We start from the raw sequence: 19,028 nt of genomic DNA, 5'->3' as shown, positions 1-19,028 counted from the left end.
ATATCACCTTTTTAGTTAAGGCATAACAGAGAGGCTGGAGGGAATTGCCTGAAAATGTAGAGCTGTGTTCCAGTAACCATGTTTCTTGAAGATGAGTGTATAATGATACAGCTTTTGCATTGTGACTGTGTGATTATGAAAACCTTGTGTCTGATGCTTCTTTAGTCTGTCTTATGAACAGTAAAACATATGGATTAAAAATAAATAAATAATAGGGGGAACAAACATTAAAATAATTTTGTAGATTGAAATGCTAGTGATCAGTGAAAGGGAGGGGTAAGGGGTATGGTATGTATGAATTTTTTTTCTGTTTTCTGTTTATTTCTTTTTCTGAATTGATGCAAATGGTCTAAGAAATGATCATGATGAATATGCAACTATGTGATAAAAAATAATGTTCATATTATACCTTGATTGGTTTTATTAATAAATTTTTTTAAGTTGATAGGTTTGAACATTATGATAAATGGGAAAATGGTTTATTGTGAAACAGTATTTGATTCCTTATATAACCAAAGTGACAATAAAATGTAAAATAGGAGTTAATATGATTGTAAGAGAAAAACTTTAGTTCCTTTAAACTGAGAAGACTTATCTTCTAAAATAAAGGAAGATAAAGTAAATATAAACATCAGCGAGAATGTTCTGTTATAACATAGAATCTTTGTCTTCTAGACAGAATAATCAGATGGTTAAGAAAAACTTTTTATAATCTTTCCTTAAAAGTAGACCAATGGTCTGCATTATTTTAACAGAGAGAAAACTAAAGTCCAGTTTTGTATGAATACCCAGTTTGATACAAGAGCTCTTAAAAAATATAAGCAAGTCTCATATTTTTGGTCAGCATTGATTGTGACAAGCAAAACTCATTTTCACAAACTTTCTACAACTTTCCATATCCATCCAGGTCTTATCTTATACCAGTTTACCTTAGGACAAAACCATACTCCTTTAAACAAGCTTATCAAGTTCTAGTCAATATTGACTATGACAAACAAAATTCACTTCCGCAAGCTTCCACAGTTTTCCATATGCACCCAAGCTTTGTCCTACACATTCTCAAGGATGAATCTACACTTCTTTCCTTAACAAAGCTCATTCTGTTTATTTTACATACCAATTTACCCTAAGTTATCAAAAAGATCTTTGACACTGTCTTTCAACTTCCTACAAAACACTATTTTTTGTTTAATTTTTATTGACACAGCAACTTACAAGCACATACATTCTTAACACGCAAACATTCCATACATGGTATACAATCAATGGCTTGCAATATCATTACATAGTTGTATATTCATCATCATGATCATTTTCTAGAACATTTGCATCACTCCAGAAAAAGAAATAAAAAGAAAAAACTCATACATACCATAACCCTTACCCCTCCCTCTCATTGACCACTAATATTTCCATCTATCCAATATATATATATATATATATATATATATAAACTTTAACATTTGTTCCCTCTATTATTTATTTTTAATCCATATGTTTTACTCATCTGTTCATACTGTAGATAAAAGGAGCATCAGACACAAGGTTTTCACAATCACATAGTCACATTGCGAAAGCTGTATCATTATGCAGTCATCCTCAAGAAACATGGCTACAGGAACACAGTTCTACAGTTTCAGGTACTTCATTCTAGCCTAATACACCTTAATCTAAAAAGTGGATATATATATATATAGTGTAAGAATAACCTCCAGTATAACCTCTCAACTCTGTTTGAAATCTCTCAGCCACTGACACTTTATTTTGTCTCATTTCTTTCTTTCCCCTTTTGGTCAAGAAGGTTTTCTCAATCTCTTGATCCTGAGTCCCAGCTCATTCTAGGATTTCTGATCCACATTGCCAGGGAGGTTTACACCCCTGGGAGTCATGACCCATGTAGAGAGAAGGACGGTGAGTTTGCTTGCCCTCTTGGCTGAGAGAGAGGCCACATCTGAGCAACAAAAGAGGTTCTCTGGGAGGTGACTCTTAGGCCTAATTTTAAGTAGGTTTAGCCTATCCTTTGATCGCATAAGTTTCATATGAACAAACCCAGGTTGAGGGCTTGGCCTATTGATTTGGTTGTCTCCACAGCTTTGAGAATATCAGGAATTCTCCAAATGGGGAAGTTGAATTTTCCTCCTTTTTCACCATTCCCCCAAGGGAATTTTGCAAATACTTTTTTATTCACTGTTCAGATCACTCTGGGATTTATTGGGGCATCACTCTGCGATGTATCAGGGCATCCCTCTGGACAAACCTACAAAATCTCATGCCCCATTCAAGGTTCCATATATGTATGGTGTTCAATTAACCTGTCCATATAAGTTATATTAGGAAATTCATACTCAGAACATAAATTTTGTACCAAATAAACATTTTTTTGCTTTAGTCTCACACTTAAGTTTTAAAATATGAATTACCATCTATTTTCAACACCCTGCAATGTTGACATTCCTTTGTTCTTCCTCATGCAAAAACATTTTTTAATTTGTACATTTAGTCACTATCATTGTACACTCTAGACATTCCTAGATTATACCCCCTCAGTCTTTATCATCTATCTTTCCTTCTGGTTTCATTTGTGCCCCCAGTCCTCCTCCCTGTATCATTCTCACATTCTACTTCATTCGGTGTACTAACATTATTGTGCTACAATTAGGAAGTATTGTACTATCCATTTCTGAATTTTTACAATCAGTCCTGTTGCACAATCTGTATCCCTTCAGCTCCAATTACCCAGTGTCTACCCTATTTCTATCTCCTGATGGCTTCTGTTCTTTGTCATTTTTTTTTTACGTGGGCAGGCACTGGAAAACGAACCCAGGTCCTCTGGCTGGCAGGTGAGCACTCTGCCTGCTGAGCTACCGTGGCCCGCCCATGGCTTCTGTTCTTAACTGAAATTCTCCAAGTTCATTCATTAATGTTAGTTCATATCAGTGAGACCATACAGTATTTGTCCTTTTATTTCTAGCTAATCTCAGCATAATGTATTCAAGGTCCATCCATGATGTTACATGCTCCATGACTTTATTCTGTCTTACAGCTGTGTAATATTCCATCATATGTATATACCACAGCTTGTTTAGCCACTCATCTGTTGACAGACATTTGGGCTGATTCCATCTCTTGGCAATTGTAAATAATGCTGCTATAAACATTGGTGTGCAAATGTCCATTTGTGTCCTTGCCCTCATGTCCTCTGAATAGGACACCTAGCAAAGGTTTTGCTGGATCATATGGCGATTCTATACTTAGCTTCCTGAGGAACTGCCAAACTGCCTTCCACAGCAGTTGTACCATTTTACATTCCCACCAACAGTGGATAAATGTGCCTTATTGTTTTCTGTTTTATTGGTAACGGCCATTCTGGTGGATGTGAGATGATATCTCATTGTGGTTTTGATTTGCATTTCCCTAATAGCCAGGAAAGTTGAGCATCTTTTCATATGCCTTTTAAATATTTGTATTTCCTCTTCTGAGAAGTGTCTATTCATGTCTTTTGCCCATTTTGTAATTGGGTTGTTTGTCTTTTTGTTGTTATGTTGAACAATGTCTTTATATATTCTGGATACTGGACCCTTATCTGATATATCCTCTCCAAATATTGTCTCCTATTGTATAGGCTATCTTTTTACTTTCCTGATAAAGTTCTCTGATGCACAAAAGTGTTTGATTTTGAGGAGTTCCCATTTATCTATTTTTTTCTTCAATACGCATGCTTTGGGTGTAAGATCTAGGAAACTGACTCCTATTACAAGATTTATACTTCCCTTTATTTTTTTCTAAAAGTTTTATGGTTTTAGATCTAATGTTTAGGTCTTTGATCCATTTTGAGTTAATTTTTGTATGGGGTGTGAAATATGGATCCTCTTCATTCTTTTGGATGTGGCTTTCCAGTTTTCCAAGCAGCATTTACTGAAGAGACTGTTCTCCCCCAGGTGAGTTGGCTTGACTGCCTAATCAAAGATCAATTGTCCATAGATGAGTGTTTGTATTTGAACACTCTATTCAATTCCATTGGTCAGTATATCTATCTTTATGCCAGTACCATGCAATTTTGACCACTGTAACTTTGTAATATGCCTTTAAGTCAGACAGTGTGAGACCTCCAACTTCATTTTTCTTTTTCAGGATATTTTTAGCTATTTGGGGCACCCTGCCCTTCCAGATAAATTTGGTTATTGGTTTTTCTTTTTCTGAAAAGTAATTTTTGGGGATTTTAATTGGTATTGCATTGAATCTATAAATCAATTTAGGTAGAATTGACATCTTAAATATATTTAGTCTTCCAATCCAGAACATAGTATGTCCTTCCATTTATTTAAGTCTTCTGTGATTTCTTTAAGCAATTTCTTGTAGTTTTCTTTGTATTGGTCTTTTGTATCCTTAGTTAAATTTATTCCTAAATATTTTATACTTTTGGCTGCAATTGTAAATGGATTTTTTTTCTTGATTTCCCCCTCAGATTGCTCACTACTGGTGTATAGAAACACTACAGATTTTTGAGTGTGATCTTGTAACCTTCCACTTTGCTGTACTCATTTATTAGCTCTAGTAATTTTGCTGTAGATTTTTTGGGTTTTCGACATATGGTATCATATCATCTGCAAACAGTGAGAGTTTTACTTCTTCCTTTACAATTTTGATGCCTTATACTTCTTTTTCTTGTCTAATTTCTCTGGCTAGAACTTCCAACACAATGTTGAATAACAGTGGTGATAGTGGACATCTTTGTCTTGTTCCTGATCTTAGGGGGAAAGTTTTCCATTTTTCCCCATTGAGGATGGTGCTAGCTGTGGGTTTTTCATATATTCCTTATATTGTGTTGAGGAAGTTCCCTTCTATTCCTATTCTTTGAAGTGTTTTCAACAAGAAAGGATGTTGAATTTTGTCAAATGCCTTTTCTGCATCATCAAGATGATCGTGTGGTTTTTCTGCTTTGATTTGTTGATGTGGTGTATTACATTAATTTATTTTCTTATGTGGAATCATCCTTGCGTTCCTGGGATGAATCCTACTTGGTCATGGTGTATAATTCTTTTTATGTGCTGCTGGATTCAATTTGCAAGAATTTTGTTAAGGATTTTTGTATCTATATTCATTAGAGAAATTGGTCTATAATTTTCTTTTCTTGTAGTATGTTTGTCTGGCTTTGGTATGAGGGTGATGTTGGCTTCATAGAATGAGTTAGGGAGCTTTGTCTCCCCTTCAATTTTTTTGAAGAATTTGGGCAGGATTGGTACTAATACTTCTTGAATGTTTGGTAGAATTCACACGTGAAGCCATCTGGTCCTGGACTTTTCTATTTGGGGAGTTTCTTAATGACTATGTCAATTTCTTTACTTGTGATTGGTTTGTGGAGGTCATCTATTTCTTCTCAAGTCAATGTTGGTTGTTCATGCCTTTCTAGGAAGTTGTCCATTTCATCTACATTGTCTAGTTTATTAGCATAAAGTTGTTCATAGTATCCCTTCATTACCTTCTTTATTTCTGCAGGGTCAGTGATTATGTGCCCTTGTACTAGTTTGAATCTATGGTGGACCCCAGAAAAGTCATGTCCTTTAATCCTCATTCAGTATCACTGGGTGGGAACATTTAATTATTCCCATGGAGATGAGACCCACCTAATTGTGGGTGGTAACTTTTGATTAGATGATTTCCATGGAGATGTGTCTCCACCCATTGAAGGTGGAGTTGCTTACTGGAATCCTTTAAAAGAGGAAACATTTTGGAGAGAGTCCCTTTTTGTAGAGCCATGAGAAAGCCAGCATATGCCACCATGTTCACCATGTGCCCTTTCAGCTGAGAGAGAAACGTTGAACATCATCGGCTTTATTGAAGCAAGGTATCTTTCCATGGGTGCCTTAAATTGGACATCTATAGACTTGTTTTATTTGTGACATTTTCTCATCCTTAGAACTGTAAAGTAGCAACTTATTAAATTCCCCTTTTTAAAAGCCATTTTGTTTCTGGTATATTGCATTCCAGCAGCTAGCAAACTGAAACAGCCCTCTTCATTTTTTATTTTATTTATTTGCATCCTCTCTCTTCTTCTTTTTGTCATCCTTGCTAAGGGCCCATCAATCTTATTGATTTTCTCATAGAACCAACTTCTGGTTTTGTTGATTTTCTCGATCGTTTTCATGTTCTCAATTTCATTTATTTCTGCTCTGATCTTTGTTATTTCTTTCCTTTTGTTTTCTTTGGGGTTAATTTGCTGTTCTTTCTCTAGTTCTTCCAAATGAACAGTTAATTCCTCAATTTTTGCTCTTCTTTTTGATATAGGCATTCAGGGCAATAAATTTCCCTCTTAACACTGCTTTTGCTGCATCCCTTAAATTTTGATATGTTATATTTTCATTTTCATTTGCCTCAAGATATTTACTGATTTCTCTTCTAATTTCTTCTTTGACCAACTGTTCGTTTAAAAGTATATTGTTGAGCCTCCATATATTTTTGAATTTTCTGGCCCTCTACCTATTATTGATTTCCAACTTCATTCCTTTATGATCTGAGAAAGTGTTTTGTATGATTTCAATCTTTTAAAATTTATTGAGACTTGCTTTGTGACCCAATATATGGTCTATCCTTGAGAATGATCCATGAACACTTGAGAAAATGGTGTATCCTGCTGTTGTGGGGTGTAATGTTCTATAAATGTGCATTAAGCCTAGTTCATTTATTGTATTATTCAAATTCTCTGTTTCTTTATTGATCCTCTGTCTGATGTTCTGTCCATTGATGAGAGCAGGGAATTGGAGTCTCCAACTGTATTAGGGTTTTCTAGAGAAACAGAATCAACAGGAAATATTCATAAATATAAAATTCATAAAAGTGTCTCATGTAACCATGGAAATATGAGTCCAAAAACTGTAGGGCAGGCTGTGAAGCTGAGGACTCCAATGGAGGGTCTGGATGAACTCCACAGAAGAGGCTCACCGGCCAAAGCAGTAAGAGAAAAAAGCATCTCATCTGAATCCTCCTTAAAGTGATTAGATTAAGCATCACTCATTGCAGAAGACACGCCCCTTGTCTGATTACAAATGGATTCAGCTGTGGATGCAGCCAACCTACTCATGATTTAATTTTATGGAATGTCCTCATAGCAACAGACAGGCCAGCACTTGCCCAACCAGATGAACAGGTACCACCATCTGGCCAAGTTGACACATGAACCTGACCATGACACCAACTATTATGGTAGATGTGTCTATTTCTCTTTTCTGTGTTTTCAGTGTTTGCCTCATGTATTTTGGAGCACTCTGGTTCAGTGCATAAACATTTATGATTGTTATGTTTTCTTGTTGAATTGTTCCTTTTATTAATACGTAGTGTCCTTCTTTGTCTCTTTTAATTGTTTTACGTTTGAAGTCTAATTTGTTGGATATTCGTATAGCTACTCCTGCTCTTTTCTGATTGTTGTGTACTTGAAATATCTTTTCTCAACCTTTCACTTTCAACCTATGTTTATCCTTGGGTCTAAGATATGTCTCCTGTAGACAGCATACAGGATGGTTTCTGCTTTTTAATCCATTCTGCCAGTCTATGTCTTTTGACTGGGGAGGTTAATCCATTAACATTTTCTGTTATTATTGTAAGAGCAGTACTTTCTTCTACTATTTTGCCTTTTGGATTTTATATGTCATATCTAATTTTTATTTTTTTTACCATTACTGATAGTCTTCATTTCTATACTTGTCTCCACATCTCTCTCTCCTGTTTTTTTGTATCTGTCTGTAGTGCTCCCTTTAGTATTTCTTGCAGAGCCGGTCTCTTGGTCACAAATTCTCTCAGTGATTTTTTGTCCAAAAATGTTTTACTTTCCCCCTCATTTATGAAGGACAATGTTACTGGATATAGAATTCTTGGTTGGCAATTTTCTCTTTTAGTACCTTAAATATATCATCCTACTGTCTTCTCACCCTCATGGTTTCTGCTGAGAAATCTACACAGTCTTATTGGGCTTCCCTTGTATGTGATGGATTGCTTTTCTTTTGCTGCTTTCAAAATTCTCTTTCTCTTTGACATCTGACATTCTGATTAGTAAGTGTCTTGGAGTACGTCTGTTTGGATCTGTTCTATTTGGGGTACGCTTACTTCTTGGATCTATAATTTTAAGTCTTAAGGGTTAGGAAATTTTCAGTGATAATTTCCTCCATTAGTTTTTATCCTCCTTTTCCCTTCTCTTCTCCTTCTGGGACACCCATAACACGTATATTCATGCACTTCATGTTGTCATTCAGTTCCCTGAGTCCCTGCTCATATTTTCCCATTCTTTTCCCTCTATTTTCTTTTGCTTCTCAGATTTCAGATGTCCCATCCTCCAGTTCACTAATCCTATCTTCTGCTTCTTGAAAGTTAACATTATAGGTTTCCATTGGTTTTTTTTCCATCTCTTCTACTGTGTCTTTTGTTCCCATAAGTTCTGTGATTTTTTTTTTCAGACTTTAAATTTTTTCTTCGTGTTCATCCCTTCCCTTCTTTATATCCTCCCTCAATTCATTGATTTGATTTTTGATGAGATTTTCCATGTTTGTTCGAACATCCTGAATTAGTTGTTTCAACTACTTGATTTGTTCCTTTGACTAGGCCATATCTTCAGTTTTCCTAGTATGATTTGTTATTTTTTGCTGGTGTCTAGACATTTAATTTCCTTAATTAGTTTATTCTGGAGATTGTCTTCACTTTTTTTTAACCTAGGATTTTCTTATTGGGTGACTTTATCTATCTGTTCTTTGACATTCAGTTCAGCTTATTCTAGACCTCTTGCTTAGATTTCGTTTCACAGATGAGAATTTTTCAGTTCTTGTTTCTTGCCCTGCCTGTATGGTGCCTTTTTTTTTCTTTAGAAGGGTGTACTTAGGTATTATAGACCCCAGCCAGATTTTCCCAGACCAAACTGGCCTCTCCTCAGGAGGAGAGAATCACCTGCATCAATTTTCCCTGAGGATGAGACCCAGCAGCTTGAAAGACTTTCCTATGAATCCTCTAGACTCTGTTTTTCCCGTCCTGCCCAGTATGTGGCTTTGTCTGCCTGTGGGTCCTACCAGCATAAAGTGATGCCATACCTTTAACTTCAACACACTCTCTCTGCTGGGGACGTGGTTTGGACAGGAGAGAGGTTATAGGCTGGCTTTAATCGCTTCAGTTTTCCAGTCCCTGGGGTCTGAATTCCTTGAGGGAGGGATTCCACCTGAGCTGGGCCCCACCCCTCTCCTGGGGGAGGCACAGCCTCCAGGAAATTACTTCCTCTCACCTGACCAGCCTCTTTGTCTCTCAGACAAGCTTAATTCCACCATTGTCTGGGGCAGTTGAGCCTGAGAAGCTTTGCAGTTGTATCCAAAGAGTAGTCAAGCTATAGAGACACAGCCACACACACACACAAAGAAACGAAAAGAAAATCCTTTTCAGAGCAGGACCCCCTTACCTCAGGTTTGTCAATCAAGAGTTTAACTTGGTACATTGCTCTATGTATTTGCAGGCCCTGTATTCCCCCTTCTTTCCTTTAGGGCCCAGACCCTTTTGAGTATTTTGTGCTCTCCGATCCAAAGAACCTCTGTTTTGTTTTGTTTTTTCTTTTTCCATCAACCCTGTCCCTTCTGCACCGGGACTAAAACCAACAACCTCAGCTGTTACTCAAGGTTCAGCTGAGCTGAGGGTCTACCTTTAGTAGTCAGAATTTGTGAATTTATTCCATAATTGGAGCTTGGTTGCCTTTAGCTCCTGCTGCTGGTAAAGTTTCTTTCCTTTCCCCTCTGGGAACCAGCCTGTTGGGAAGGGGTGCTGGCCTCTGCAGCTTGGACTCACAGTTCTGGTTGGGATCACGCTGGTCCAGCTTGTCCAGACTGGGGTATGCTGTGTGTCTAGTCACTGATGTGGCCCCGGCAGTTGTTCTGTACTGTTCCTGGCTGTTTACTAGTTGCAGGACCAACTAAATCCCACACCTCACTAAGCTGCCACCTGGGACCCAATACGCACAGTTCTTTTTGTTTGTGTTTTGTTTTTTCTTTTGCATGGATGGGCACTGAGAATCTAACCCAGATCTCTGGCATGGCAGGTGAGAACTTTGCCACTGAGCCACAATGGCCCACCCCCACCGTTCTTTTTTAAATCAAGTTTGTCAAAAAATTAATTTCTTTAAACACAAATTTACATTTTTCACCATCTTAAAGATCTAATAGATATAGTACTAGCTTCTTTTCTCTGTAAACTCGTATACATTTAGGGAGAACATAGGGAGAATAAAATTGTATTAGTTTGGTTCAAAAGCCATCAAAAAAACAGGGATAGGATGAAACTTTGTCACTGCATTTTTTTTTCAAACTGTTTTTACTTTTTGTCTTCTACTGGAAGTTAAAAAAAACTTTTTGTTTTCATAATATCCTAATATTATGAAATTAAACGAACTCAAAATCACCAAACTCTAGAAAATATACTACAGCTGTCTAATTTGTCCCAAGCATAAATCCAGGAAAATTTTTTCTGGTGTAAAAAAGGACATTTTCCTTTACATTTATGTTTTAATAATGATTTTTTGACTACTACTACCATTGCAAAGGTATTATTGAAAAAATAAATAGGTTTAAATTGGGGAATTCTCTCAGAAGAAGCATAGCCTATTCTGCAATGTTTCCTCAACTCTTCCCTCAGAGCTGGTTTAACTGCTTCATTCACTTTTGGACAACATTTACTGAGGTCTTGGGGTAGAGATAGGTGAGAGGGAAAGAATGAGGCCTGGCCTGTTAAATTTGGTTTTGAAAATTCTGAATGAGGGTGGTGGGATTTAAGACCAGATGAGGTGGCTGTAGTTGATGAGAATTTCTATGCCCTTCATTTTTTTTCCAATTACTAGATCTATTTCCCCTAAGAATATGTCCTGGACAATTGGAAAAGTCTTTGCCCCTTGCTCAGGCAGCCCTCTGCTGCCTCTGTGGCAATTCCGAGTGGCTGTTTCTTTCCTGGTGTCTAGAGGATTTATTGGGACTTATTTGGCTGCTGTTTTAGGTGGGAAGGATTTCTCTGTGTTTCTTTTCAGGTTTTTTCCCAAATATATGTAGATTTTGGCATGCCCTTCACCAGCAGTCCTATAAATTAATTGGTAAAGGTCTGAGTATTCTGGCTTATAAATTTAAATGAGCACTAAAGCTTGGTCTTCCTAATTTAATTTCTGGAGCTGCAGCAGTACTAATTTACAAACATATACACACACGTGTACACATGCTTATTCATTTTTAAATTTTTTTATTGCTGTATATTATATATTCATGTATCATGTAATCATCCAAAGTGTGCAAGCAATGGTTCACAATATCATCCTATAGCTGTGCACTTATCACAATTGACTTTTTTTTCTTTTTTGTGAAAAATAACACATATATAGAAAAGCAATAAATTTCAAAACACATTATAACAATTAGTTGTAGAGCAGATTTCAAAGTTTGGTGTGGGTTACAATTCCATAATTTTAGATTTTTACTTCTAGCTGCTCTAAGATAGTGGAGACTAAAAGAAATATCAATGTAATGTTTCTGCAATCATATTCATTTGTTAAACCCTACCTTCTCTGATTAGCACCACCATCACCTTTGATCTTTTTCACACTTTATTTGGACTCTGCCCATTCTAACTTTTTCATGTTGGAAGAGGCTGTTGATAATATGGAATAGGATGGAACTAGTTACTTTTCTGGAGAGGGTGGCCCCTCTGCATTTCAGGACTTATCTGGTCCAGGGACCCATCTGGAAGTTGTAGATTTCTGGAAAGTTACCCTTGTGCATGGAGCCTTTGTAGAATCTTATATAATGCCCCAGGTGTTTTTTAGGATTGACTGGAATGCTTTTGGTTGGGGTTTGGCAAGTTAGGGTAGGTTGCAATGTATCACTGAAGCTTGATAAGAGTGGCCTCCAGAGTAGCCTCTCGACTCTATTTGAACTCTGTTAGCCACTGATACCTTATTTGTTACACTTCTTGCTTATTCATTTTTTAAGTGATTTGAATAGCACTCTTTTAAGAATTTTTTGTTAATTTTATATTACCTTATGGAGGTGTGAAATATACATTGAACATTCAGACTTTCACAAATGGAAAGTTAGACCCACAAAAAAACAGAAGCACAGAAATACACTTTTGAAAGACAAATAAAGGATTGAATTTACATTATCTCATCCCATTTCTGCTTTCTTCTGCAGAACAAATTTAATTGCAATACACTGTTCTTTTCTATAGAACAGTTTCCAGGCCATTTCTCTCCGGATTCTAAATCATATTGAGGCCCGACTGTGTTATAGAAATGAATCTTTTTTTGTTTGTTTTTTTTCATTGGTTCACAGCTAAAACTTTTCCAGTTTTTCAAAATACAGCCCAAAGGGCTACATTCAGAAGTGCTATTAGAATTAGAATTTCCCATTGAAAGTTTCATTAATTAGTAACCAATTAGAAACAATTGAACAATATAAATGCAGTAACACTCCAACAAACAATTTAAACAGAAACTTAACACCTCCTAAATCTAAATAACGGAGCAATTCACAATTAAACAGACATTAAACACTCACTTAATTTCATTAAATACCAGTTAACAGTTGCAGTACTTATTTTACAATGTATCCCAGGTATATACTCAACAGGCAGATTCACGTCAGGGCCTTGGACCTCATTGGGATGGTACTCAGAAAACGGAACACTGTAGAGGTCAGAGTAAGGAACATCGTTTCAGAAGCAGGCGTCATACCTACGTCCAGGAGACACAACCCCTGTCCAAACTTCGGGATCCTCCCCTACCTCGGAGACCCACTCACCTCGTCGGATGTCCGGACCTGAAACTGGAAAATTTCTCCCTTTGAAGCTTTAACGCACAGGAAACCTGGACTGCCAGAAGAGCAGGGGGAGACCCAATTGCGGAGCTCCTAGACGGACAGGATCTAGCGGGGGCTGCAAAAAGCTCGATCATCATGTTTATCTGTCCTGCTGGAGCTCCAGAACTTCAGGCAGTTAAACTCCTCATTCCTTCGGGACCCTTGTGCCCACCAGCATCACCAAACTGATACCCATCAAAAGTGGGTGGTGGTGTCTCTGCCTGATGCACATAATAGCTAATCTATGACGCCGGGGTTTCAAAGAGAGAAAGAGTTTATTGCTAGGCACAAAGCAGGAGAGCAGATGGCTTCTTGGCCTAAAAATCTGTCTATGAAAATAGTTATTCTTACTTTTATTTTCTCTCTGATCCAGGGTACCAAAATATTCCTCTGCTTACTTGGAATATGCTTCTGAGCAAATGAATACCAACTCTCCCCAACACCCAAAATCATACGGATTGCCAGATAACTGAACTGTTTACCCCCAAACTTAAAAATCCCAAAATTACCATGCTTTGTAATTTGTACCATATTCATATATTAGGTTACGAAGAACAAACAAAATGCAAAGTCAACATTTCTTATATTCTCTCAGTCCAAAGATAGGCCCTTTAAAACAGGAAGGGGGGATTTCAAGGCCAAATAGATTTGGAAAGTGCAGCGTGGAGCCCCCTTTTCATGATTAATGATACCACTTAAAGGCTCTGAGTAGTCCTGCTTTTGAGACACCCATCCACATTACTTCAGACAGGGCTTCAAAGGCAGACTCAGAAATGAACTTATCTTAACAATGCAGCCACACAAGGGGAGATAGTCCAGTTGTTAAGTAATGCATCTTGTGAGTCATTCATATTATCTTGTCTTCTGCTTGCTATTTGCCTGTGAGAGAGAGAAGAAAGAAGTGGGTCCTTCTTCCTAACAGGACACTTGACTGGCTCATGATAGGTTTTGTTGAATCCATGGTTAATGGAGAGTATCATTTTGGACTGTCCATGAATTACATCTTTTCACTGCATGCTGCAGGGATGAGATGGAATTTGGGTGCCCTGGTTTATCTATGCAAGGCCAAGCTCAGAAAACCCCAAGCATTAATTATAGCTAATCCTATAGCAGAAAGATTGAGGTTTTTAAAGGATCGCTGGAGGAGAATACCTGCTTGTCATGTATTGCTGTCTGGGACTTCCCTCAAGAAGTCCACAGATCTCTAGTTCCTCTTAAGTCTAATTCCAGAGGAGAAACATGTTTTCTCTAGAGCTATTCATCTCAGGCTTTTGCAAATACTAAACAATTTTATAGCCCTACCCAGGCTGGAGGACAAGAAGGAGTCAAGGACAGGATGGCCACAGCTTCTGGGACTTAGCAGTTACTTTGGCTTGAAAGTCTTCTCTCCTCTTTCTGTCTCTTGCCAGGATTCAAATGCTCCAGTGCATACTCTGTCTCTTTCCCTCTCCCTTATACACTCAGCCAAGCCTGCTGTGAGCTCCTATACCTGTCCTCAGCAGAGGTGACTCAGCAAAGCAAGCAGCCCTCCTCAGTGAGAGCATTCTGGCTTTGGCATAACCATGCTTGTTTGGGTTTCATTTGAGGAAACGTCTTGGAGAACAGTCCATCCGTTGACTTGTTCCCCAGGAAGTCAGAGGCACCCAGCAAGGCAGGTGAGGGCCCCTGTCCTCGCCTGCCCCGCTCTCCCTCCTGCTGTCCCCTTCCCCTCCCATCTCCTAGGGCTGTAGCTGCAGTGCGCGCTCCCGTCCTGTGCTCGGGGGCAGACCTGGGTGCCAGACTGCACAGTCACATTTTTCTGTCACATTGCCAACTCTGCACAGTGTTTTTAGGAGATTAATGTTTAGGTTAGTGCAGGGGTTAAAAAAAAAAAAAAGTAAACAAACACTCTTCTGGGTATAACAGGGTTGCTGGCTTTTGAGAACCAACCTACTTTTCTTTGTTTGGGTCAGGGACGTAGTGTATTTAATGAATGACTGCAGAGAAGGCTCAGAAATGGAGCCCCATGGCTTTCCTCACCAGGCCACCGTGAGGCCCAAGCACAGGGCGTCTCATCCTGAGATTTGGGGGAGGGACTCGCAGAGCCCCTGCTGCCGGCTCTCTTGCCCTTCGCTGCCCTGCCGGCCCAGCTGTGCACACAGCTCTATCCCAGATGGTCGTCTTATATACTCGCCCCTCCCACCTTCTATTCCAGTGCTGGCTGTGCAGACAGGGTGGGAAAAAAGTTAGATACCCCTTACTTTGGAGTGGTTAGGGGTAAAGCTGATAGGAATAAAGGAGACAATAAATATCAAAACTCACTTTGAAAATCATTGCATGACTCTCTGGTTCAAATGTTATTCACCATCAGACATCAGCCCCTGAAGGCATGCATAATGACTAGGTAAAATTTTAACGAGTAATAAACATGTTTTGCCAGTTACTGCCCTGGGCACATGCCTTATATTATTTTGATCTCTTATAACAACTCTTTGCTGAAGGTTTTATGGCTCCTGTATCACAGATGTTGAAACTCGGGCTCGAAAAATCCCTTGCCCAGGGTCACACAACTGACAGAGGCAGGACTGGAATTGAAATACAGGCTCATCAGACTCCAAATCTGTATTTTCACCACGGTGACCAGCTGCTGTTGACAGTCCCATTCAAGGATGTTCCCTGCCCTGAGATCGTCCTCAGAGATGATAATCAACTAGAATCCAGCCCAAGTGTAATGAAGAAAAAGGGCCCATTGGTAAAAATTAGAAAAAATTATTGCATTAGGGTTTGCCAGAGAAATGTGTATGTGTGTGTATAAACATTAAGAGATTCGATATAGGAATCGGCTTACGATAGATACTGTGGTGTTTGGCAAGTCCACATTCCATAGGGTAGGCTGCAGGTTGGAAATGCCGATGAAGATGAGATAGAATTCTTCAGGAGAAGCCAGCTGGCTGAAGTAGAGGCAGGAATTCTTCCGCATTTCTGAAATCCAGAGTTCTGGCTTTGAGACCACCAGCTGATTGGATGAGGAGACTCCACTCATTGCTGAGGGCAATCTTCTTTTGTTGATTGTAGATGCAATCAGCCTGTAGATGCAATCAACTGACTGTAGATTCAAATCCATTCACGAAATACCCTCACTGTTTCAATCAGGCACATGCTTATTCGACTAAACTGCTGGACACCATAACCCAGACAAGTTGACACATGAAATTAACCACCACAATGATGCTCTGTCATAGTTAGAACATTTGTTGGGTTCCCTAACTTTGGGACACAGCATGATCCAGTTGTATCTTCAGGGTTTTGTGTGCCTTGTTTTTAGAAGCTTGTATTGGCTGTCTTCCTGGAAAAGATGACATTTTAGATTCACAGTTGTACTGTGAATGAAATGAAAATGTTTCCACAGGTCATTTTTTCCTTCCCATCTTTCCAAGATGGTTGGTTCAGTGTTGAGAGAGGAGAAAAAATTGGCTTAGCTTCTCAACTATTCTGATTCATATCATAAAAAACCAGGATGACAATTTGGCAGAAAGCCCAAGAGTTGGTCTTGATGAAAGTGTCTGGTTAATTTTTTTTCAATCCTTCTTGCATGTGGTTTTGGACTAGAAGGAAGGCAAGACTAAAGGAATGACCATTGAATTAATAATTGGGGGTCTGCCTGATTTTTCTGGTTCTAGAATGACTGGCTTGTGAAATTTGGCTGGGATGTCGTGTTTAACTATTGGGGGATAAAGAAAAGATTTTAGCACAATTACAACTGAGAAACTGTTTCTGCCCACCTCTGGCTGATTGCAAGTGTGTGTTTTGAGCTTAATACCTCTCTGGTCTTCAGTATCCTCATTTTTTTAAGTTAGGAGATAGACCTTGACTCTTTCTAGCATTTCAGTATGCAACAACTCTATGAAAAAACAAGATACTGTGATATTATGTCCAATGGCTGCCATTAACCGAATACCAGCTATTCATAGGTACTTTATAGATTATTTTGGTTTAATCACTCTAACAAAGAAATAACACCAAAGCCTGTCCTGGCTCCACTATCATCCTTTGCTTCCATGCACAAGAAGTGCATTGAATACCTTATTAGACAAATGCTATGACCTATAACAATTTAATAATAACCAGATCATTTTTTTTTGTCTGCGTGTATTTGGGCTGTGTCTTTGACTGCTGGGGGAAGAACGCGTGAGTTTTAATCCGATCTAGATTTATAATCTTCTACCTATTGACTTATTTGACTAATTGCTTCATCTCAGCCCCACTTTCTTCACCTGCAAAATGTATACACTAGTAAATGGATACACCTGTGTTGTAGCCTGTTTTGCTGCTCTGAGGAGAGAGCTTATTTCTGTAAAGCATCTCAGAGAAAGCCTAGCATGTGGTGGGTTCTTAATAAATGTTTCCTTTCCTCTTCTTCAAGCCACGCTTAATTTGTATAATAGATCTGTTCTATTAAGATAGAGTTATTCGTTCTTTTAGATAAATTTCTTATATAACCAATTTTCTGTTGCCTTTTATAATAAAACTGGAAATATTTTTCCATGGGGGATAATTACTAATAGCAATGTTTTGGTGGAAACATGTGAAAACTATTACCTATGTAGATTTTGCACAGTAATTATGCATGAATTATTTAAATTAAATTATATTTTCAGAAATAATGTCAGGGAAAAACAGAATTAAGAAGATAAATGGCATGGCACAGTGAACACAATCAAACAGGGAGCCTTCCGACTTCCAGGAATGGTCGTTCCTAAATAACGGTTTCCCTTTTCAGTAGGTCTCAGTCCAGTGAGACAGAAGCAGCCTCAGTTCTAGGGATAGAACATAGAAATAAGACACAGTTCCTTTCTGCAGGGAATGCACAGTCTAATGCAAGAGTCAGCAAACTTTTACTCTCAAGAACCAGATAGTAAATATTTTAGGTTTTATGAGCCAAAGGTCTCTGTTACAATTCAATTCTGCCAAAGCCACTGTAGGCAATATGTGAATGTGCGAGCGTGGCTGTGTGCCAATAAAACTTTATTCACAGAACAGGTGGTAGGGCCGCTTTGGCCTGTAGGCTGTGGTTTGCCGACCACCAAGCTTGTGGAAGAAATATTTGTAAATAGGCAGTTATAACGTATTGTGATAAGAGGGGTGCAAGGGTGGTTCAGTGGTAGAGTTCTTGCCTGCTATGCGGGAGACCTGGGTTCAATTCCCAGTCCATGCACTTCCCCAAAAACAAACAAACAAGCAAAACAAACAAAAACTCAACAAATGGTGCCACAATAACGGAGTACTCACATGGAACAATAACGAAATGTGACCCCACCTATACAGTATACAAAAAAAAAAGATTATAATGTATTGTGATAAGTAATCGGGCTGTTTATCAGGAGTACAAGCTACTATAGAAGCCCAGGGAAGGGGTGCCTGTTCCAGCTCGGGGAGAAGCGATCCCTTAATTGAGTTTCTTCGAGTTGATGGAAATACAGAGTTTTATTCATTTTGCCTTGGTAATTCTGTACCCTTTTCCCTTTTCATTTAACTGTGCACTTACGAAGGTGAGTTGTGCTCCTTGAAAGAAAGCAAAAACAAGTAGTCCAGGAATTCCACTCTAGTTGAGCCACAGTTTATATGCCATCTTACGTGATGTTGGTTGAAATGACTCTAAACTTTTGAGTAGGAAGATGAGACAGAAAGTAGGTGTGTGCATGGGTATGGCTGGGGTGGTGCAGAGAGGAGCTGTCCGGGCTAGGAGCAGAGGGGCTTGGGGAATCACCAGGTGGTTTGGCATGGCTAGATGGCAGCAGGGTTGGAAGGTTGGGGTGGTGGCTGCAAGATTGAGGGGTGCCTGCCAGACCTCACAGCACGTCACGTGGGCTGGGCGGGGAGTCGGATGGCAGTGGGAAGCCCCTGAAAGATTTGTTTTAAGCAAACAAAAGAAGACTTTTCTTTCATCTTTGAGTTCTCTCGCTAATGGATTTCCTGGGTTGTTGACCATCTTCTCGCTCTGATGATGTCCTGATCCTTTCCTGAATTAGTGAGGACATTTAAATGTTAATGTTATGATATAGGTTTGTGCCATATTATGCTAACCTTTAGTAACACATGATACAACTTCTGAACTTCTCCAGTTGGAGTCTTCGGGTTCCCTAATACGAATTAGTTTGTTAGAAGCGTGAGTGCTGATTTCACTTGGGGAATGAA

At 38.7% G+C, this 19,028-nt stretch overlaps 1 protein-coding gene and 1 non-coding gene across 3 annotated transcripts in view; both read left to right on the top strand.

The window, feature by feature from the left end:
* Positions 1–19,028, top strand: part of SLC22A23 (solute carrier family 22 member 23) — a 227,978-nt gene that overhangs the window by 27,665 nt on the left and 181,285 nt on the right. The window lies entirely within an intron of this gene.
* TRNAS-GCU (transfer RNA serine (anticodon GCU)) lies at positions 17,978–18,048 on the top strand. Its single transcript has one exon. It is a non-coding gene; the product is annotated as a tRNA-Ser (tRNA).

This window comes from Tamandua tetradactyla, chromosome 25, assembly GCF_023851605.1.
Source record: "Tamandua tetradactyla isolate mTamTet1 chromosome 25, mTamTet1.pri, whole genome shotgun sequence".
In the NCBI taxonomy this organism is placed as follows: domain Eukaryota; kingdom Metazoa; phylum Chordata; class Mammalia; order Pilosa; family Myrmecophagidae; genus Tamandua; species Tamandua tetradactyla.
The sequence above is the reverse complement of the archived record's forward strand: the minus strand, read 5'-3'. Positions and strand labels throughout refer to the sequence as shown.